The sequence below is a fragment of the Aquarana catesbeiana genome, linkage group LG02 (genome assembly GCF_042186555.1).
Source record: "Aquarana catesbeiana isolate 2022-GZ linkage group LG02, ASM4218655v1, whole genome shotgun sequence".
NCBI lineage: Eukaryota > Metazoa > Chordata > Amphibia > Anura > Ranidae > Aquarana > Aquarana catesbeiana.
This window is the reverse complement of record NC_133325.1, coordinates 513703883-513724768: the sequence shown is the minus strand read 5'-3', so window position 1 is coordinate 513724768 and position 20886 is coordinate 513703883. Positions and strand designations below refer to the sequence as shown.

Sequence of the window (20886 nt, the reverse complement as noted above, 5' to 3'; positions counted from 1 at the left end):
ATGCTTGTCACTTCCAGGTTTATTAGTCGCAAAGAAGATCAGGGAATGGATGTTTCCCAAGCGTTTCCGCTCTCCATCCTGCAGTCCTGGTCTCCCCAAAGGAGCAGGAGAGCCTAGAAACCATCTATAATTGTGATCTATACCTAGACAACAAATACTGCAACTTTTAAGGGTACAGTGTAGATGACACATATGTGGCAGCACAAGGTTATGAGAGATATACCTGGAAAAAATAAAAAAAAATAAACATAGGGCAAATGCTGTGCATACTTTTTTTTCTCAGCATTGACACAATTAGTGCACAAACACAGGGTGCCAAGGTACAGATGGTCCTTGGCCCACAAGGCTAGATGTAATTCAAGTTACCTTTGCTGTGTAGTAAATATTGTGGCCTCAGTGGAGTATTTGTGTGTGAGGAGGATTTTTTTTTTATCCTAACTGGCCACAGAGTCACAGGAAGCTTCTAAAATTGTTAAGCAATACCCATGGTGTGGGTACAGGGGTTATTAAAGGTTATTACATTTGGGTATGCTTTTCTTGGAATAAAGCACATAGTAAATATATTTTGGCAACTCAGGGTATAAACTAGTCTACCTTAAAGTGGTTGCAAACCTAAGACATAAAATATGAATGAAGCATATCCCTCCATATTCATTCCTCTTAATTAGGAGCACAAGTGTCATTTCTGTCTGCTGCTTCTTTCCTCTGTTATCAGCATGAATTACTTCTGACAAGTTTTCCTGACACCAAGAGAAAAAGTGACAGGGGAGGGAGCTCTAGTTTATTGACAGCCTTGACTCTGTTCATGTGTATTGTATGAAGGGGGGTGTCCCTTCCCTCCATTCAGCTCTCAGAGCTCTCCGCATTGAGCTCTGCAGGACGTAACTTCCATTCTCCTCCCCTTTTTTTTGACAGCTCAGACATGCTTTATTAATTCTGAACTTTGACTGGATGTATAGAATAGAAGACTGAAGATACACAGCTACAATTTTTGTAGGAGGATTTGTTCAGAGAGGATCTCTGTGTATCACCTAAGGTCAGTCACTTCACTGAGTATGTGTAAGGGTTTACCACTTTAACCGCTTGTCGCCCGCCCACCATCATATGACGTCTGGACGGTGCGGCTCTCGTTCTGGGCAGGCGTCATATGACGTCCATCCATTTCAACAGGGCATGCGCATGATCCTCTGCACGCAGCCCTGTTCTGTCGGTGGCGGCGTGTCACCGAGACACCACTTGTCACAGACAGGGGTGAAAACAGATGTTACCACCCCACTTTACACGGCGCATGCACGCGAGCACAGTGTGTTACTGGGAACACTGCTTGTCACCAACGCTGTCAAACAGCCATTGGCCGGCGCCTGTTTACTACGTGATCAGCTGTGATCCATTCACAGCTGATCACTAAATGTAAACACAGACCGTTTCCAGTGTGAGGAGAGAAGAGTCAGGAGCAGTGAGTTACCGTTCTGTGTTCTGTAGTGTATGCACCAACACCACACTTGTCCCATCGCCCCCCCATTGTCATCTGTCACCCCATAAAGTGCACCTGTCACATAAGAGACTGCCATCAGGGACCGTCAGTGGTGCACCCATCAGTGACCATGCCCTGTCACCCATCACCCATCAGTGACCGTCAGTGTTGCACCCGTCACCCATCAGTGACCGTGGCCTGTCACTCATCATCTGTCACCCATCAGTGACCATCAGCAGTACACCCGTCACCCATCAGTGACCGTGGCCTGTCATCCATCACCCGTCACCCATCAGTGACCGTGGCCTATCACCCATCAGTAACTGTGGCCTGTCACCCGTCAGTGACCATCACCCGTCTCCGTCAGTGTCCTGTCACCCATCAGTGACCATTGCCCGTCACACCGTCATCACCTATCGGTGAACGTCACCTGCCATCCATCGCACAGCCCAACAGTGACCGTCACCTGCCACCCATCACACAACCATCAGCATCATGTCCAAAAGAGTATATACCAGTGAGGAGGCATTCCAGATCCTCTCCATGACTGATGAGAGCAGCAGGGAGTTCTCATTAGATTCCAATTCCAAATCAAATTCAGCATTTGAACCGATTGAGAGTAGTGGATCGGCAAATGATTCGGATAAAGAATAGGTCCCTCTTAAAAGGGCATGGTGCTCTGGAAACCAGGCAGCTGCCAGAAACTAGGATTATATTCCCAGGCCCAGTACCAGCGCTGCCGCCAGCAATAAGCCCCAAGAACAAATTCCCAGGCCCAGTACCAGCGCTGGCGCCAGCGATAGGCCCCGGGAACAAATGCCCGGTACCAGTGCTGCTGCTGGCGATAGGCCCCAGGAACTAATGCCCAGGCTCAGTCCCTGTGCTGCCACATCACGCCTGAGTACCAGCACAGCAAATTCAAATCCCCCAACTACTGGAGTTCACGTCCCCCAAGAGCCAGGGCCTCTACATACATGCCAGATGGTCTTGCCAACCCAACATGGCTGCCTTCCGACTCGGGATCACCAATTATTCACAGCACAGCCTGGTGTGCAGGCCAACACCCAAAATTTAACAGAGATCGATTACTTTTATCTGTTTTTGTCCGACACTTTGCTGCAATTCATTGTGGACCAGACCGATTTTTTTGCCCATCAGTATATTGCCAACAACACCCAATCATCATATGCCCATCAGTTTGAGTGGAGAGATCTGAATTTGGAGGAGTTCAAATTGTTTATGGGCCTCACCATAAACATGGTTCTTACAAAAAAAAAAAAAAATGAAGGACATGCCTATTGGTCCACCAATCCCATCCACCACATGCCCATTTATTCTGCCATAATGTCCAGGTCCCGATATGAGAAGATTATGCGATTCCTTCATTTTAGCGACAACACCCAGTGCCCTCCCCGCAATCATCCAAATTACGATAAGTTATATAAAATTCGCCCACTGATAAATTTATTTTTTCCAACGATTTGCAGAACTCTATGTCCCCAATCAGCATATATGTGTAGATGAGTCAAATTTTACAATCTCTGTGAGTCACGGGATATCTGTATGCGTTCCGCATATATGAAGGCTGATATTCCCAGCTCCAGCCCCCTGAGTGCCCGGCCTACATGGGCAAAACTGGGAAAATTGTATGGGACCTGGCATACCCACTTCTGTAAAAAGGATATCACATATACCTTGACAATTTCTACACTAACCTGCCCTTTTTCAAACACTTATACATCGCAAAAACCCTGGCCTGCGGAACCCCCAGAAAGAATAGGAAGTGCTTCCCACAATCTCTTGTGAACAAAAAGCTGCGAAGGGGGGAAAGAGCAACATTGAGATGCAATGAAGTGTTGGCCTTGAGGTGGAAGGATAACAGGAATGTGCACAGGATGTCCACCATCCATGATGACACTACAATTGAGGCTCAAAAAGACGAGGTCCTGTTGAAAAGCCAACATGTGTCCAAGATTACAATCTCTACATGGGGGGTGGATTTCAATTATCAAATGATTCAGCCCTATTTGTCAATAAGGAGGTCCCGATTCTGGTACAAGAAGGTAGCAATTTATCTCACCCATTTGTCCATTTATAATTCCTACGTAGTCTACACCAAATCCACAGAAAGCCCTGCCCCCTTCATAAAATTCATAGAAGGAGTTGTCACGTCCCTCATCTATCAACAAAGACCCCCCCCCCCCAGAAGACCTTTGCTCTGATGCTATTAGCTGACTTCATGAGCGCCACTTCCCGTATAACATTCCACCATCTGAAGCAGGCTGAAGACGGCAAAAAAAAAGTTGCGTGTGCAGCAAAAGAGGATTTTGAAGAGATACCAGCTACCATTGTCCCCAGTGTCCCTCTGAACCCAGCCTTTGCATTGGTGAATGCTTCCAACCTTATCATACTTTTATTTCCATGCTTCCCCAAATAACCATGCCACTGCCTTCCATGTGAACTGACCCTGGCCTGTTTTTTGACTATGCCTCTGCCTACCGTTTGGGCTGCTTCCACATGAACTGACCCTGGCCTGTTTTGTGACTATGCCTCTGCCTACCGTTTGGACTGCTTCCACGTGAACTGGCCCTGGCCTGTTTTATCAACTACGATTCTGGCCACCGCTTGGACTGCTTGTACGTGAACTGACCCCGGCCTGTTTTATGGACTATGCTTTTGCCTACCACTTGGACTGATCTGTTGCCCTGCTACTGTAGTACACAGGAGTCTCACATATGATGTGAGGGGCTCCAGAATTGTTTTTCCGGATGGAGAAAACATTTTTTGTTTGTTTTCTATTGGTTTCGCAATTTCCGGATTAGGGTCTGGAGTCCAGAGGCTTCATAGAGATTTGGGTGGGTGAAGCCTCTACCCCGTGTCCATGTGCACAGGTCTTACCTGATTGCGGCCTTCAGCCTGCTGCTGACTTACTGCCATCATGCATCTGCCTGCCGCATGAATGGACCACACCTCTGCCTGCCACCTGGACTATGCAAATAATTAGCTGTAGCAGGAGGCAGTATGTTTATGAAGGGCTGGAGAGTGGTACAATAATGGGAGTCTGCAGGTAACAGTGTACCAGGACCAATATTATGGCTGTGCTGGTTGTCTCTGCCTGGACAATTTCTATGGACAAATGCTTTGGCTGTGCTGACAATATTCCTGCCTGCTGCCTGGATAATTACTATTGCTGTCGCTAAGCACATCCCTGCCTGCTGCCTGGACCAGTGCTCTCCTCTGTGGACACTACTAAAAGCACAGTGAAAAACATGGGGTGGGTGCAGCGCTAAATATGTTGATCAAAAAGTGAAAGGAAAAAACTAAATAAATTAACATTCAGTAGTGGTGAAAAGTGTATGTGGAAAACTATTGCAAAGTGCCTATATCTCAAAACAGGGAAAATAACAAAAGCAGCCCAGTAAATCAATACAAGTGAAAAAGTGATATGAATAATAAATAAAAGAATCAAATCCTATAAATAACAATAATGAATAATGTAGGTCACAAATATTGAGGTGAAGTGTTACAAAATACGAGGTAACACACGTCAAAAAAACTGATCCCAAAATATGCAAAAAGAATCACTCATATGGATTATACAATTTCAAAAACAAGAAAAATAAAAAAATATTCAGCAAATAGTCCCAAATTATTGTGACAGTAAATGAAAAATGTCCATGCAAGTGAAACAACTGAACGCCGTGAAGAAAAAAGTAAGGACCCTTCCTCCAAACAGGTTATGCACCCAGAGTATGTAGTCTCCTTACCAGGAGGAATGACCGCAATGGTGGTCTCACCAAGCTCAGGGAATTGGGTCTCCCAAAAACCTATACGGATGTCCTGATCAGCTGGGTCCTTATCACTCGGAGACATAAAAGAGAATTGCGCCCATAGTACAGTAGAGAGAGAATTCTCCAGAGAGAATAAGTTCAGTGCTCGCAACCTTTCCTCATAACTAATAGCCTCCAGACCCTTTATTAACTTTGTTGCCCTTCCTTGTACTCGCTCCATTTCCAGTACATCCTTCCTTAGGACTGGTGCCCAGAACTGGACAGCATACTCTAGGTGCAGCCGGACCAGAGCCTTGTAGAGCGGGAGAATTATTGTTTTATCTCTGGAATTAAACCCCTTTTTAATGCATGCCAATATTCTGTTTGCTTTGTTAGCAGCAGCTTGGCATTGCATGCCATTGCTGAGTCTATCATCTACTAGAACCCCCAGGTCCTTTTCCATCCTAGATTCCCCCAGTGTATAAATTGCATTAATATTTTTGCCACCTAAATGCATTATTTTACATTTTTCTACATTGAACCTCATTTGCCATGTAGTTGCCCACCTCATTAATTTGTTCATATCTTTTTGCAAGGTTTCCACATCCTGCAGAGAAATTATTGCCCTGCTTAGCTTAGTATTGTCCGCAAATACAGAGATTGAACTGTTTACCCCATCCTCCAGGTCGTTTATGAACAAATTAAACAGGATTGGTCCCAGCATGGAATGCTGGGGGACCCCAGTACCATTCCAAGTACTCCCGATTTATCACCACCCTCTGAACTCGCCCTTGTAGCCAGTTTTCAATCCATGTACTCACCCTATGGTCCATGCCAACGGACCTTATTTTGTACAGTAAACATTTATGGGGAACTGTGTCAAATGCTTTTGCAAAATCCAGATACACCACGTCTACGGGCCTTCCTTTATCTAGATGGCAACTCACCTCCTCATAGAAGGTTAGTAGATTGGTTTGGCAAGAACGATTCTTCATGAATCCATGCTGATTACTGCTAATGATACTGTTCTCATTACTAAAATCTTGTATATAGTCCCTTATCATTCCCTCCAAGAGTTTACATATTATTGATGTTAGGCTAACTGGTCTGTAATTCCCAGGGATGTATTTTGGGCCCTTTTTAAATATTGGTGCTACATTGGCTTTTCTCCAATCAGATGGTACCATTCCAGTCAGTAGACTGTCAGTAAAAATTAGAAACAATGGTCTGGCAATTACCTGACTGAGTTTCCCAAGTACCCTCGAGTGCAAGCCAATTGGTCCCGGTGATTTAATGTCAAGTTTCCCAAGTCTAATTTTAATTCTGTCCTCTGTTAACCATGGAGGTGCTTCATGTGATGTGTCATAAGGATAAACACTGCAGTTTTGGTTACTGAAGCCCCTCGAATCCCTTGTGAAGACTGAGGAGAAGAATAGGATTTTTAAATACAGCTTACCTGTAAAATCCTTTTCTTGAGTGTACATCACGGGACACTGAGTATTCATTACATAGTGGGTTAGATAGGCACCATCTGTGATTGGACACTGGTTAACCCCAATTAAGGAGAATTCCTCCCTTATATAACCCCTCCCATACGGGGAGGACCTCAGTTTTGTAGCAAAGCAATAGGTAACCACGTAAAACCCATAGAAGGGCGGGAGCTCTGTGACCCGTGATGTACTCTCAAGAAAAGGATTTTACAGGTAAGCTGTATTTAAAAATCCTAGTTTCTTGATCATACATCACGGGACACAGAGTATTCATTACATAGTGGGATGTCCCAAAGCAATGCTCATTTGAGGGGAGGGAGACACAGATCAGAAAATAGACCACGAACGGACCAGAGGAACTAAACTGCAGCCTGCAGTACACTGCGCCCGAAGGCGGTATCCTCTTGCCCTCTTACATCCACCTGATAGAATCTGGTGAATGTATGGACTGAAGACCAAGTCGCAGCCTTACAGATCTGAGCCATGGAGGCCTGGTGATGCACTGCCCAAGAAGTACTAACAGCCCTAGTTGAGTGCGCTTTCACATGAAAAGTAGGAGTCCTCCTCTTTATATCATAAGCCTAAAAAATAACCTGTCTAATCCATCTAGAAAGAGTGGATTTCGACGCTGCTTGGCCTTTCTTATGGCCATCCGGCAGAATAAACAAACAATCAGTTTTCCCTATCTGAGCGGTTGCCTGCAGATAGACACTGACTGCTCTAACCACATCAAGAGTGTGCAAAGATTTTTCCTCCGCAGACTGCGGATCTGGAAAAAAGGATGGTAGGATTACATCTTGATTCAAATGGAATCCTGAAACCACCTTAGGTAAGAAGGAACGATTAGGCCGCATAACAATCCTGTCCTTGTGAATAATTAAATATGGCTCTTTACAAGAAAAAGCTGCCAATTCTGATACTCTCCTAGCAGAGGATATGGCTATCAAGAAGACTAATTTTTTAGTCAAAAGCACTAAAGGAGCCAGGTGCAGTGGCTCAAAGGGTTGTCCCTGTAAAGCCAAGATACCAAATTCAAATCCCATGGGCATACTGGAGGTTTGACTGGCGGATTCAACTGCAGTGCCCCCTGAATAAAGGCCCGGACAAGGGAATGTGAAGCAATTGGCTTCTGAAAAAATACAGACAAAGCCGAAATTTGGACTTTGATAGTGCTCAAAGCCAATCTCATTTCTAGGCCTGACTGAAGAAAGGTCAAGATTCTGCTAATATACCTTCTAGGATGCCATCCCCTGGGTTCACACAAGGAAACATATGCCTTCCAGATTTGTAGTAATTAAGCCTGGAGGCATTGAACAGAGTGGAAAGGACTGACTCCGAGAGCCCACGGTCTTTTAAAATGTGGGTCTCAGCAGCCAAGCCGTCAAATTTAGACTTCGTAAAGCAGGGTGGCAAATCGGACCGTGTGTGAGCAGATCTGGCCGGAATGGGAGGACCCAAGGCCTGCCCACTGCCATCTTTACGATCTCTGCATACCAAGGTCATCTGGGCCAAGCTGGGGATACTAAAAGGACCGACTTTGCTTCCCTTTTGACCCTTCCCAGGAACCGCGGAAGAAGTGGGTTCGGAGGGAAGGCATACATTAGATTGTACTGATCCCATGGGATAGTCAGTGCATCTGACCCCTGAGCAAGTACACCCTTGTTCTGGACACAAATTTGTCCAGCTTCCTGTTGAATCTGGACGCGAATAGATCCACATCTGCTGTTCCCCACCTTTGACATATGGTTTGGAATATGTCAGGGTGTAGGGACCATTCTCCTGGGCATAATTGCCGGCAGCTTAAGAAATCCGCTTGCCAATTTTCCACTCCTGGGATGAATACCGCAGACAGGCAGGGAACATGGCTTTCTGCCCATGCAAGAATGCGATTCACCTCCCTTTGGGCATCCAGACTTCTGGTGCCTCCTTGGTGATTGATGTAAGCCACAGCCGTGGCATTGTTGGATTGTATCCGAATAGGATGACCCTGTAGCCTGTAAGACCAGTCCATGGGGGCCAAGTAAATTGCCCGAATTTCTAGAATATTGATGGGCAAGCGTCTCTCGGTTGCAGACCATCTTCCCTGCGTGCATGTTTCTTCCAGAACTGCTCCCCAGCCTGTCAGACTGGCATCTGTGGTTACGATCTTCCATTGTAGTGGAAGAAAGGCTTGGCCTTTCAAAAGATTTTTGGTTCGTAACCACCAATTGAGGCTTTTGCGTATCCCTGGGGGATCCAAGGCATGAGTCTTTTTGTTCCAAGCTGCGAGAATGCTTCTCTGCAGGGGCCTTGAGTGAAATTGGGCAAATGGAACAGCCTCGAAAAGTGGCAACCATCTTTTCTAACAGTCTCATACACAGTTACAAGCTACCACAGTTATGCCCTGAGCTCTTAGATTTGCTAAGAGAGGGTCTAGAATTTTTGTAAAAATTTGAGGAGCTGTAGCGAGACCGAAGGGAAGGGCCACAAACTGGAAATGGCGCTGGTCTACCGCGAACCTTAGATATCTTTGGTGAGCGGGAAAAATCGGCGCATGAAGATATGCATCCTTGATATCTATTGATGCCATAAATTCTCCCCCCTGCAGGGTGGAGACCACCGAACAAATTGACTGCATTCGGAAGAATCGAATGTGTAGAAACTGATTCAGATCCTTTTAGATCTAGGCTGGGTCTGACATCTCCATTTGGCTTTGGAACGGTAAAGAGATTCGAGTAGAACCCTGATCTTTTGGGTTCATTTCTACTATCACTCCCTGGGATAGTAAGCGATCTAAGGCCAGTAGTAGCACTTCTCGCTTTACTGGATCTTTGGGAACTCTTGACCTTAGGAAACGAGCTGGTGGAAGCTCTAGGAACTCTATTTTGTAACCTAGAGATACTGAAGAGACCACCCACTTGTCTTGAACCTCTTCCCGCCAAGCTCCTGAAAACTGTAGGAGCCTTCCCCCCACTTGGCCGAGTGGGGGCGCCCCTTCACAGGGATGTTTTGGGGCTCTGCTTGGCAGGCTTTCGTCCCCAAGCCTTTTTCTGCCCTTGGGTGTGACCCTGGGCCTTTCCTCTAAAAAGTAGATTGGGAAGGCTGTCGCCACTGCTTAGTGCCTGTTGTTCCAGAGGAAGGGGAAAGAGACCGTTTGAATGGTGGACGTTTACTCCTCTTAACTGGTAGGAGTGTAGATTTACCACCTGTAATTTTTTGGATAAAATATCTAGGTCATCCCCAAATAGGCATTCCCCTTTGAATGGGAAGCCAGCTAAATATCTTTTGCATGAAAGCTCTGCTGCCCAACTTTTAAGCCAAAGGAACCTGCGCATGTGTACCAACAGGAGAGACAAACAAGATGCTTGCTGGGCAGAATCCAGAATGGCATCAATCATAAAACATAGCACCTATGGAAGGTCTGCATAGTTCTCCACTTCCTCATTGGGAAGAAGGCCAAGCATCTGCTTAACCTGTTCCTTGAGATATTGACACAAACCCACAGTTGCGACTGTAGGTTGGACTACAGCGCCAGCCATGGAGAAGGAGGCTTTTAATAAAGTTTCCAGCTTTTTATCAGTTGGATCTTTAAACACCTGAGCATTGTCCAAGGGACAGGTCAGGTTTTTACTCACACAAGAGACAGCCGCATCCACGGATGGGACCTCCCACTTCTTGATGAAGCTTTCCTCCAGAGGATAAAGCATATAAAACCTTTTAGGATGAGTAAACAGTTTATCGAGCTGTCCCCAGTCCTCATACAACAATTTATCCATTAAAGGATGAATTGGAAAGGAAAACGCAGTCTGTGGGATCCTTCTGACCCCCAGGGAAGAAACAGAGGATGTAGCGGCTCAGCAGAGGGCATTTTAAATGTGGAACGCACTAGTTCAGTATAATACTGGACCTGCTTCTTGAGTGCCTGAGAGGAAGAAGCTCTCTCCTCTTCCTCTGAATCCTCAGACTGCTCTTGATCCCTATCTCTGGATAGGGATCTCTCCTCATTGTCAGAAAAATCATCTGAAAGAGAAAGTGCAGCAGAGGGAGGGGATCTACCCCCTTTTCTGCTATCTTTTAAGGAAGCTGAAATAAAATTCATAATTCTTCCCTCAAAACCCTCCAATGTAGCCCTAAGGGAATCCTCTGTGACATAGGCTGGGGCTGTAACATTAGGAGAGGCTGATAAACCTGACAGGGGCACTGACTCATCCTGTGAGGCTGGCTGCAGTCTTGCAGGGGGGGATGGTCTGCAGGCATCTTTAGGACCCCTAGACACAGGCGGTGACTTTCTTGTCAAATTGGAAAAATTCTGTGAGCCACAATGATCTTATGCCTTGCTTGTGCTATCTCCAGCTGCATGCGCTAATCACGCTTCATATAACGTGCATAGGATAAATTTACAAGTTATGCGCTGCGCTTGGGTGACCCCAAAAACAAAATTAATAATAACCAACTCTGTGCTTACTAGTGCGATAATATTAAATACAAATAATATGAATGTTGAATAAATAAACAAGGTGTGAAAAAACAAGTGCTTGTTACACCATAAATTAGTGCTTATTTGTGCTTTTTACACCATAGTGTCTTAATCAACATAAAAAGTGTGCTTAGTGCTCAATACACAGTAACCTGCTTTTCTTAAATGGAAAAAAAAAAAAAAAAGTTCTCTTTGGCACTCTCAAAAGTGTGTGCAAATAATGTCCAGCAGTGATAATAAAACAATGCGTGCAGGTTGTGTTCAGCTGTGACAACAATCCAACATAATGCTGAAGATATCCTGAGTGCTGCAAAACATGCTCCTGTGCTCCTTCGTGACCCCCTTAAGCTAATGTGCTCACCTCAGAGCGTGTGACTCAGCTTCTACCCTGAGTCCAAAATTGCTTTGGAGCCACCCCTGGGCTCAGTCTCAGTGTCTGCTCCACTCCTCCAGCTGGAAACAATGTGGCTCCATACATAGAATGAAAAGGAAACTATATAGTGTAATATAGTCAAAAAATGCTCCCCACACCGGGGTACTCACATGGCACTGGTGCATCAGTGCACCATACTATAACGGCTTTCTATGCAAAATCAGTGGAAGTTTGGTGCGGTATGCTGTGCTGAGACAGCGCTGGTGTAAAGTCTGTGTCCGTCTCTCCGTCCTGGCCAGGATTAATGTTGATTAAGACACTATGTATGGTGTAAAAAGCACAAATAAGCACTAATTTATGGTGTAACAAGCACTTGTTTTTTACACACCTTGTTTATTTATTCAACATTCATATTATTTGTATTTAATATTATCGCACTAGTAAGCACAGAGTTGGTTATTATTAATTTTGTTTTTGGGGTCACCCAAGCGCAGCGCATAACTTGTAAAGGTGACTTTCTTGTGCCTTTGTTACCTCCCCCCGAGACCCTCTTACGAGGAGACATAGTCCCAAGCTACAAAGCAGAGGTACTAGTACATATGCAATCACTGTTGTGCTAAAAGTCTCACAATATACATATATGCTTAATACTGCACAAACCAGATGCAGAGTAGGTGTCTTAGGTTAGCCTGGATCTGACCACTTTAAGATGCTCACTGCCCAGACTCTGTGTCCATCTGTTTACAGAGCTTTGAGCGCTCTGGGCTTTTAAATTGGCCACCTGGCTCCTGCACACCTGCAGTGGAGGAAGGGAATGATTGGACACCAGCTTCACTGAGTATGTCTGAAAAGCACGTAAGTTTGCTCTTTACTCCCTCTAGTGGTGGAAATCAGGTAAGACATGAACTCATTGAAGAAAATCCACTTGTAATATAAAATATATATATAGGATTAACTTCTCTTACCTGTCCCTGCTGCAGGAACTGCTGAGAACAGACAGTTTCCAGCCTTCACCCATCACGGCGGGTATCGTTGTGCCAACCTTCAGGTTTTTTGGGTTCCTACTTAGAGAAACCTCTTTACCTGGACCTGTAAAAGACTCTGCCAGAAACTTTCGTGCCACTGTTTTGATAGTACACCAAGCCTGGTTTTCTCAGAGCCCAGTCCTCCAAAGAGAGACTTACAGGCAAAACCTCGCTTCTTCGGATGACGAGGCCCGGGTACCATACCATCTATCACAATTTATGCCTTCTAGCAAGGTTTGTAGTTTAGGGAAGTTGGCTCTTTTGAAATTCAGTGTCTTTGTATTCCTCTTATGTTTCCTATTTGTGTGATTTATACTGAAGCCAATTGACTTGTGATCGCTGTTGCCTAAGTTGCCCTGTATTTCCACATCCGTGATCAGGTCTGTATTGTTAGTAATCAGTAGATCCAGTAACGCTTTATTTCTAGTTGGTACGTCTACCATCTGACCCATAAAATTGTCCTGCAAGACATTTAGGAACTTGCGAGCCTTAGATGAATGCGTGGTTCCCTCCGCCCAGTCTATGTCTGGATAATTAAAATCCCCCATTATGATAACACTTCCCATCCTTGCTGCTAATCCAACTTGTGATAGATCTTTCTCCTCTTCCTCCCTCAGGTTAAGGGGCCTATAGCATACTCCCAGTATTATTTTCCCCTTACCCTCATCCCTTTGGAGCTCTACCCATAAGGATTCCACCTCCTCCCTAGCTCCCTTAGTAAAGTCATCTCTCACATTCACTTGTACATTATTCTTGATATATAGGCATACCCCTTCCCCTTTTTTACCCTCTCTATCCTTGCGATAAAGGGTATACCTTTGAATGGTTGCCAGACAATCATGAGAGCTGTTGAACCAGATCTCTGAAATTCCCACAAAATCCAAATCCTCCTCGTACAACAGTATCTCTAGTTCACCCATCTTGTCTGTCAGGCTCCTGGCATTGGTGAACATGCCACGTAGTTTAGACCGGTCGCATATTATCCTCTTATTGGGTGTTCCGAGATTGCAACAAGGACTTGCTACTATACTTACCTTGGGTTTATGTGCTTTAGTCAACCTACCACTAATGCCCCCATACTACCCTCTGGAATATGTTCCGCACTGACTATCTCTACTTCTAGACCCCCCCATCGCCTAGTTTAAATACCCCTCTAACTTTTTGGCCATCTTCATTCCCTGCTGGTCTGCACCCTCCTCATTTAGGTGCAGTCCGTCCCTTCTATAGTACTGGTTATCGACTGAGAAGTCGGCCCAGTCCTCTAGGAACCCAAACCCCTCCTTACTACACCAGCCCTTCAGCCACTTATTTACTTCCCTAATCTTCCTCTGCCTTTCTGGTGTGGCTCAATGTACCGGTAGTATTCCTGAGAATACTACCTTGGATTTAGCTCCCAAGTCCCTAAAATCGTTCTTTAGGACACTCCATCTGCCTCTGACTTTGTCATTGGTGCCAACGTGCACCATGACAGCCAGGTCTTCCCCAGCCCCTCCCAGCAATCTGTCCACCAGATCCGTGATGTGCCGAACCCGAGTACCCGGTAGACAACATACAGTTCGGCGCTTCAGGTCTTTGTTACAGATTGGCCTCTCTGTCTTTCTAAGAATTAAATCCCCTACCACCAGAATCTGTCTTTCCTTTCCCTTCCCTTCCCCACCACTCTCACTGCAGGAGTTCTTCCCCCGGCAGCTAGGAGAGTCCCTCAGCTCCAGCAGTGCTGGTCCCTGACTGGTTTCACCAATGTCACTCAATGGAGCTTTCTTATTGGGATGCTCCAGCCCTGGATCGCCCTCCCTGGCACTTCCCCCTCTACCCTTCCTGACTGTCACCCATCTATGCTTTCCTAGTGCCTGCACCTCTTTGTCTCCACCCGCCTCTGTGCTGGCCCCAGCCGGCACCTGCCGTGTACGTTCCTGGCTCTCCTTTAGTATGGAGGGACTTCTCAGTGTTGACAGTTGCTTTCCCAGATTCAGAACCTGGACCTCCAGGGAAACAATGTGCTTACATTTTACACAGCAGTATTCATCCTCGATCGTTTAAACAAGGAATGCATACATGCCGCAAGATGTACAATGAGTCGCCTCTCTACTCCTGCCAGGCATCGTACCTATTAAATTTAATGAGGATTGTGGATTACACCCTGTCCAAATTACCTAATAACTAGCTTCCTGACACTAATACTCAACAAGACAATACACTAATACTCAACAAAACAATACACTAATACTCAACAAGACAATACACTGGCACTCGCAGAACCTACGTGCACTCGCAGAACCTACGTGCACTCGCAGAACCACGTGCACTCGCAGAACCTACGTGTACCCACAATACACAAGTACACAATACTGTACTAACGATCCACACACAATACTCAGACAACACTCAGGTACTCACACTACACAAGTACTATGACCCCTGTTATAATCTCCTGTTTTAAACTCCAGTTCTTAACTCACCACTTAGTCCAGTTCCACTAACTCCGGTTCTTAACTCACCACTTACTCCAGTTCCACTAACTCTGGTTCCTTACTCACCACTTAGTCCAGTTCCACTTGGACAGAGTTCCAGCAAACTCAATGATGAGCAGGCTCAAAATGAGTTCTACACAAGGTTATATAGGCCTCAAGCACCTGTGACCAATTAACCACTTGCCTTAATTAGTAGGCTGAAGGAAGCAAAGAAAAAAAGTGTCAGAAAAAAATGTTATGTGGCGCTAACTAACATAAACAAAGAAGGAAAAATGACACATAGATTATCAACAACTAGCGAGAATGTGTCGCAACAAGAAAATGTGACCAATCTTCAATATAATGAAAAATAAAAATAATAATAATAATATAGCAAGGTGGAAGAACAATCTCTAATGCCGCGTACACACGAGCGGATTTTCCGTCAGAAAAATATTGGATGTTTTTTCAAGCTTGGCTTGCATACACACAGTCACACAAAAGTTCGCTGAACTTACGACCCTCAAGAACGCAGTGACGTACAACACTACGACGAGCCTAGAAAATGAAGTTCAATGCTTCCAAGCATGCATCGAATTGTTTCCGAGCATGCGTAGGAATTTTGCGCGTCGGAATGTGTACAGACTATCGGAATTTCCGATCATAACTTTTTCCAACCGAAAAATTGAGACCCTGCTCTCAATCTTTTGCTGGCTGGAATTCGGCCAGCAAAAGTCTGATGGAGCATACACACGATCGCATTTTCCGACCAAAAGCTCTCATCGGTCTTTTGCTGTCCGAATTTCCGATCGTGTGTACGGGGCATTAGGTCTATCCTTAGCTACCAAAAATGTGTTACAATAATATAACCACTTTATATTGCAAATCTTCAGTGAGGAACACTATTGATATAAAGTGCATTGGCAATAATATAAAATGCAAAACATCTCAAAGGTGCAAATAAATTACACAACTAGGTGAGTAAACTCTATAAATGTCCAAATATCTAATAAAGTGCAATGTCCAAGAAAATATGTTATCCAACTCCAATGGAATAAAGAAAACCTAGATCTCCATATAACAGTTCATATACATGAAAAAGTGCATGTGCAAGAAAAGACAATCAGTGTCCACGTCATCCAATCACTGTCACCATCCGAAGTTCAACATTCGTTTCCCCCAGCCTCTCACCTCTCGTAAAGACCCCTATGGGTCAATTTGAGCTTGGATAAGCAATAGAAGCAGATTCCCCACAATCGATCGACCTCCAGCGATCACCTCAGCAATACTGGGATATTTGGAGGATGGCTGCAGTCTCCAGGCTCAGCAGATGAAGTGAGGGAATGTAGTAAAGAAGAGGGATGGCTCCATTGTGTAGTAATTTAAAACGATTTATTCAAAAAACACATATAGTAACTTACATATAAAATCTCAAAAAAAGGTCTGTAAAATGGGTACTTCCGGTCTCGGCCGCGACCGGAAGTGACAACACCTGGCTCCTCCTGAAGTGTCACTGCTCACGTGACTTCATCACCCTTTGATGAAGTCACGTGTGTTTTTTCCACATTTTCCAAAAACTTCTGGAAAAAAATTAACCATTCAAGAGATTCATTATGCCTCATAGATTATACATTGAGGTGTTTGCTTTCCAAAATGGGATCATTTTGTGGGAAATTACATTGTCCTGGTGCTCCAGGGCCTTCAAAATTGTAATAGGTGGTTGAGAAATGAGATGTGTAATTTATGCTCGTAGAACGCCTGAAGGTGCTACTTCAATGTTGGGCCTTTGTATGTGGCCAGGCTGTGTAAAAGTCTCACATATGTGGTATCGCCATACTCAGGAGGAGTAGCAGAATGTATTTTGGGGTGTAATTTGTTGTATGCATATGCTCTGTGAGAAATAACCTGTTAATATGACAATTTTGTAAAAAAAAAAAAAAAAATCCCCCCAAAAAATCTTCATTTTGCAAAGAATTGTGGGAGAAAATTACAACTTATAAAAAAACTCACCATGCTACTTACTTAATACCTTGGAATATCTACTTTCTAAAAAGGGGTCATGGGGGGGGGGTTATTGTACTTTCCTGACTTGTTAGTGTCTCAAGAAATGAGATAGGCCTTCATGACCAGTGTAGATAAGATGTCCAACCTTCATAAGACTGCCACCATTATCATGCTCTAAAACCCGCCCCACTTATCATTACCTACTTATTAACGAGACCACACTTGAACTGGAGTATAACTCGCCATAGCAGCCTTTTTATTCACAAATATTCAAAATATATAAACATTTTAACCATAACAGAAAATTCCAGAATATCAGTTGCTCCCCGGTGGTCTTTCACGGCACTTCCCAACATAACTCCGTTCAACTTCCACACTGGGGGCTTTTGTGTATTAGGCCTCCAGCCATGTCACACCAGCTCAAAGACAAACCCATTCCCACAGTGCCACCATTACCATCATCCAGTTAACCCGTGTTAACTGAATACACCGTGGGCTCATACCACCGATGGGTCCCCCACACTTCCATCTCATAGGTTACTTGCCACCATCAAAGACCACCACTGCCATCTCCTTGCTGCCATAACATGTCCATTTTCACCTGAAATAAAGAAGAATGAAAACATAAAAACACAGAGAGGGTGGGTGGCAGTGGCGGCTGGTGCTCAAAATTTTTGGGGGGGGCACAAACTGAAAAAAAACATCAATTGCAGCCTCACTGTGCCCATCAAATGCAGCTACTGTGCCGATCAATTGCCGCCACTGTGCCCATCAAACACAGCCACTGTACCATCAAATGTAGCCACTGTACCCATAAATTGCCACCACTGTGCCCATTAAGTGCAGCCACTGTGCCCATCAAACGCAGCTACTATGCCAATCAAACACAGCCACTGTGCCATCAAACGCAGCCACTGTAACCATCAATTGCCGCCAGTTTGCCCCATCAATTGCCGCCAGTTTGCCCCATCAATTGCCACCAGTTTGCCCCATCAGATGCTGCCAGTGTCCCCCCCCCCCCTGCCCGGCACTTACCTGTCTCGGGTCAGCGCATTCCTCCACGCTCCCACCAAGTCCTCGATGTCTTCTGCTATGATTGGACGCCCGATAGGCATCCAATCACAGTGCCTGTCGCTTCAGCCAATCAATTGACAGGTAACCAGACCTGGTGCACCTGATTGGCTGAGAGGCAGGTCAGTGACAAGGAAGCGACTTATTCGATTCCCTAACACAGCACTGTGTGAGCAGTGAACGCACAGCAGTGAGCCCCCTGTTTAACAATTTGGAACCTATTCGAGCCCACGGCTCTAATCAGGACGCCTATTAGAGCCCACGGCTTTAATCAGGCACTTCCAAAAACACCCCCGCCACTGTAATTCAGTCGCTCGGTGCCCGACAAGGGGCTGGACACCTGAATAGGGGGCAACAGCGTCGACAATAGATAGATTCATGCAATGCATAGTCTATCTATTGAAGATTGACGGGTGCAGGAGAGAGGGGGCGGCGATCCTGCGTCCTTTATGGACACACCGCCACTGGTGGGTGGGAAACTGTTCCTCTGACATGATCCCCTGCAGTGTTGCCCGAGTCACCCCTCTGCCCATTAAATAAACTAAACTCCGCCTATTCCCATTTCTCATCCAATCATTAATCCCCCACCTTTTCACTATTTTTGTTAACCCCATGCTGTTCACATTCTCATGATGGCCCTCTGCTAGTCCTTTTCATTCCCTCGCCCCAGGCCTTTCTGTACATCAGGTGTGATCAATTTTCAGTGATTGGCACCATAGTTTGTAGAAGCTATAATTTTCACAAAGACCAAATAATGTACACTAATTTGGGTTATTTTTATCAAAGATATGTAGCAGTATAAATTTTGGTCAAAATATATGAAGAAAAATTACTAATTTGCAAAATTTTATGACAGAAACAAGGAAAAAGGCATTTTTTTCACAAAATGTACAATCCCTTTTGTATTTATAGCACAAAAAATAAAAAACCCACTAGTGATTAAATATCACTAAAAGAAAGATCTATTTGTGTGAAAAAAAGGACCCAAATTTCATTTGGGTACAGTGTTGCATGACTGAGTAATTGTCATTAAAAGTGTGAGAGCGCTGAAAGTTGAAAATTGGTCTGGGCAGGAAGGGGGCATAAGTGCCATGTATTGAAGTGGTTAAAGTCAATACCCTCCCAGTAAAACGTATATGTACTGTACATGTTGACTTTAATCATTTTACACAAATAAACCTTCAGTAAATTGAAATTGGATTGCTATATTGAATGCACTTTGTAAATGATTGTTCTTTATATTGTTTTATTTACTAAGGTCAGTAATGTGGTTATAAAGCTTTCAAACTGGGAACTGTGCAAAGATAGAGAATGACAACTTTACCTTTGGAAATGAATAGTTAGTCTCTTGGAAATTGTGTTCAGGAATTGCAGCTCTGGTCAGCAACTGACTCTCCCTATGATTTAATTTGCATACCGCTCAACAAGTTCTCCAGGACAGTGGCAGAATTTCCAGCAAATCCCGCTGTCCTGCAGCGGAGCTCAGTCCCAGGAACGGGTCCCGGGACTGGACTCCACTAATCCCCCTGTCAGGTGCGTGCCGAGTGTGCGCTCTGTGCTGCTGCACTCAGGATCTATCCCCCACTAACCCGCCCACTGACTCTCTGCCGCCTACTGACCCACCTTCTAACTTTTCACTGACTCGCCTGCCCGCTCTCCACTGACCCGCCCGCTGCCTCTCCACCACCCACTGTATGGAATGTATGAGGGGAGAGGAGGAGGTGGGTTAGATCAGCTTCACCTCCTCCCCATGTCCCCCTGTGCTCACCCACAACCCCCCAGCATGCAGCCAATATGTGCTTAGAAGGGGTTGTGTGGGCGAAAGATTTTAAAGCAGCAAGTGATCCTGATGTCTGCCTGAGCCTCTGGACTGGGAAACAGCCAGCCTGGGGTAAGTGAGCTCTCCCTTCTCTCTGTTCCTTCCATGTCCCACAGCATTCCTGCTTTCAATGTCCCATAGCGTCTCATAGAGTTCCCAACTTTCATGTCCCATAGCGTCCCATATTATTCCCGCCTTCCATGTCCCATAGCATTCCCACCTTCCATATCCCACAATGTTCCCTCCTTCCATGTCCCATAGTGTTCCCTCCTTCCATGTCCCATAGCGTTCCCTCCTTCCATGTCCCATAGCATTCCCGCCTTCCATGTCCCATAGCGTTCCGGCCTTCCATGTCTCACAGCGTTCCCTCCTTCCATGTCCCATAGCGTTCCCTCCTTCCATGTCCCACAGCGTTCCCTCCTTCCATGTCCCACAGCGTTCCCTCCTTCCATGTCCCACAACGTTCCCGCCTTCCATGTCCCACAGCGTTCCCTCCTTCCATGTCCCACAGCGTTCCCGCCTTCCATGTCCCACAGCGTTCCCGCCTTCCATGTCCCACAGCGTTCCCGCCTTCCATGTCCCACAGTGTTCCTGCCTTCCATGTCCCACAGCGTTCCCGCTTTCCATGTCCCACATCGTTCCCGCCTTCCATGCCCCACAGCATTCCCGCCTTCCATGTCCCATAGCGTTCCCTCCTTCCATGTCCCATGTATTGAAAGTAATTTTTTTAATGATTTTGTTGAAGTTTATATGTATCCCTGAGACTCCAGCTTGTGGTACAGTAACCAAAGCATACTTTTATAGGTACAAGGAAGCCCAGGGTTTGTTTAACCCTTGCCATCAAGCCTCTCCCACTATCATGTTTGGCCACACCCACTTTTTGTCATGCACGCACTACGCACGCCGCAGGTCCCTCTCTCCCTAAAATGTCCCTCATTCTCAAGTTCAAAAGTT

The 20886-nt window shown here is 45.4% G+C and overlaps 1 protein-coding gene across 3 annotated transcripts in view; it reads left to right on the top strand.

Annotated features, from left to right (window-relative positions):
- The window catches only part of LOC141128474 (C4b-binding protein alpha chain-like), a 448459-nt gene that overhangs the window by 193412 nt on the left and 234161 nt on the right, over positions 1-20886 (top strand). The gene's annotated exons all lie outside the window — the stretch shown is intronic.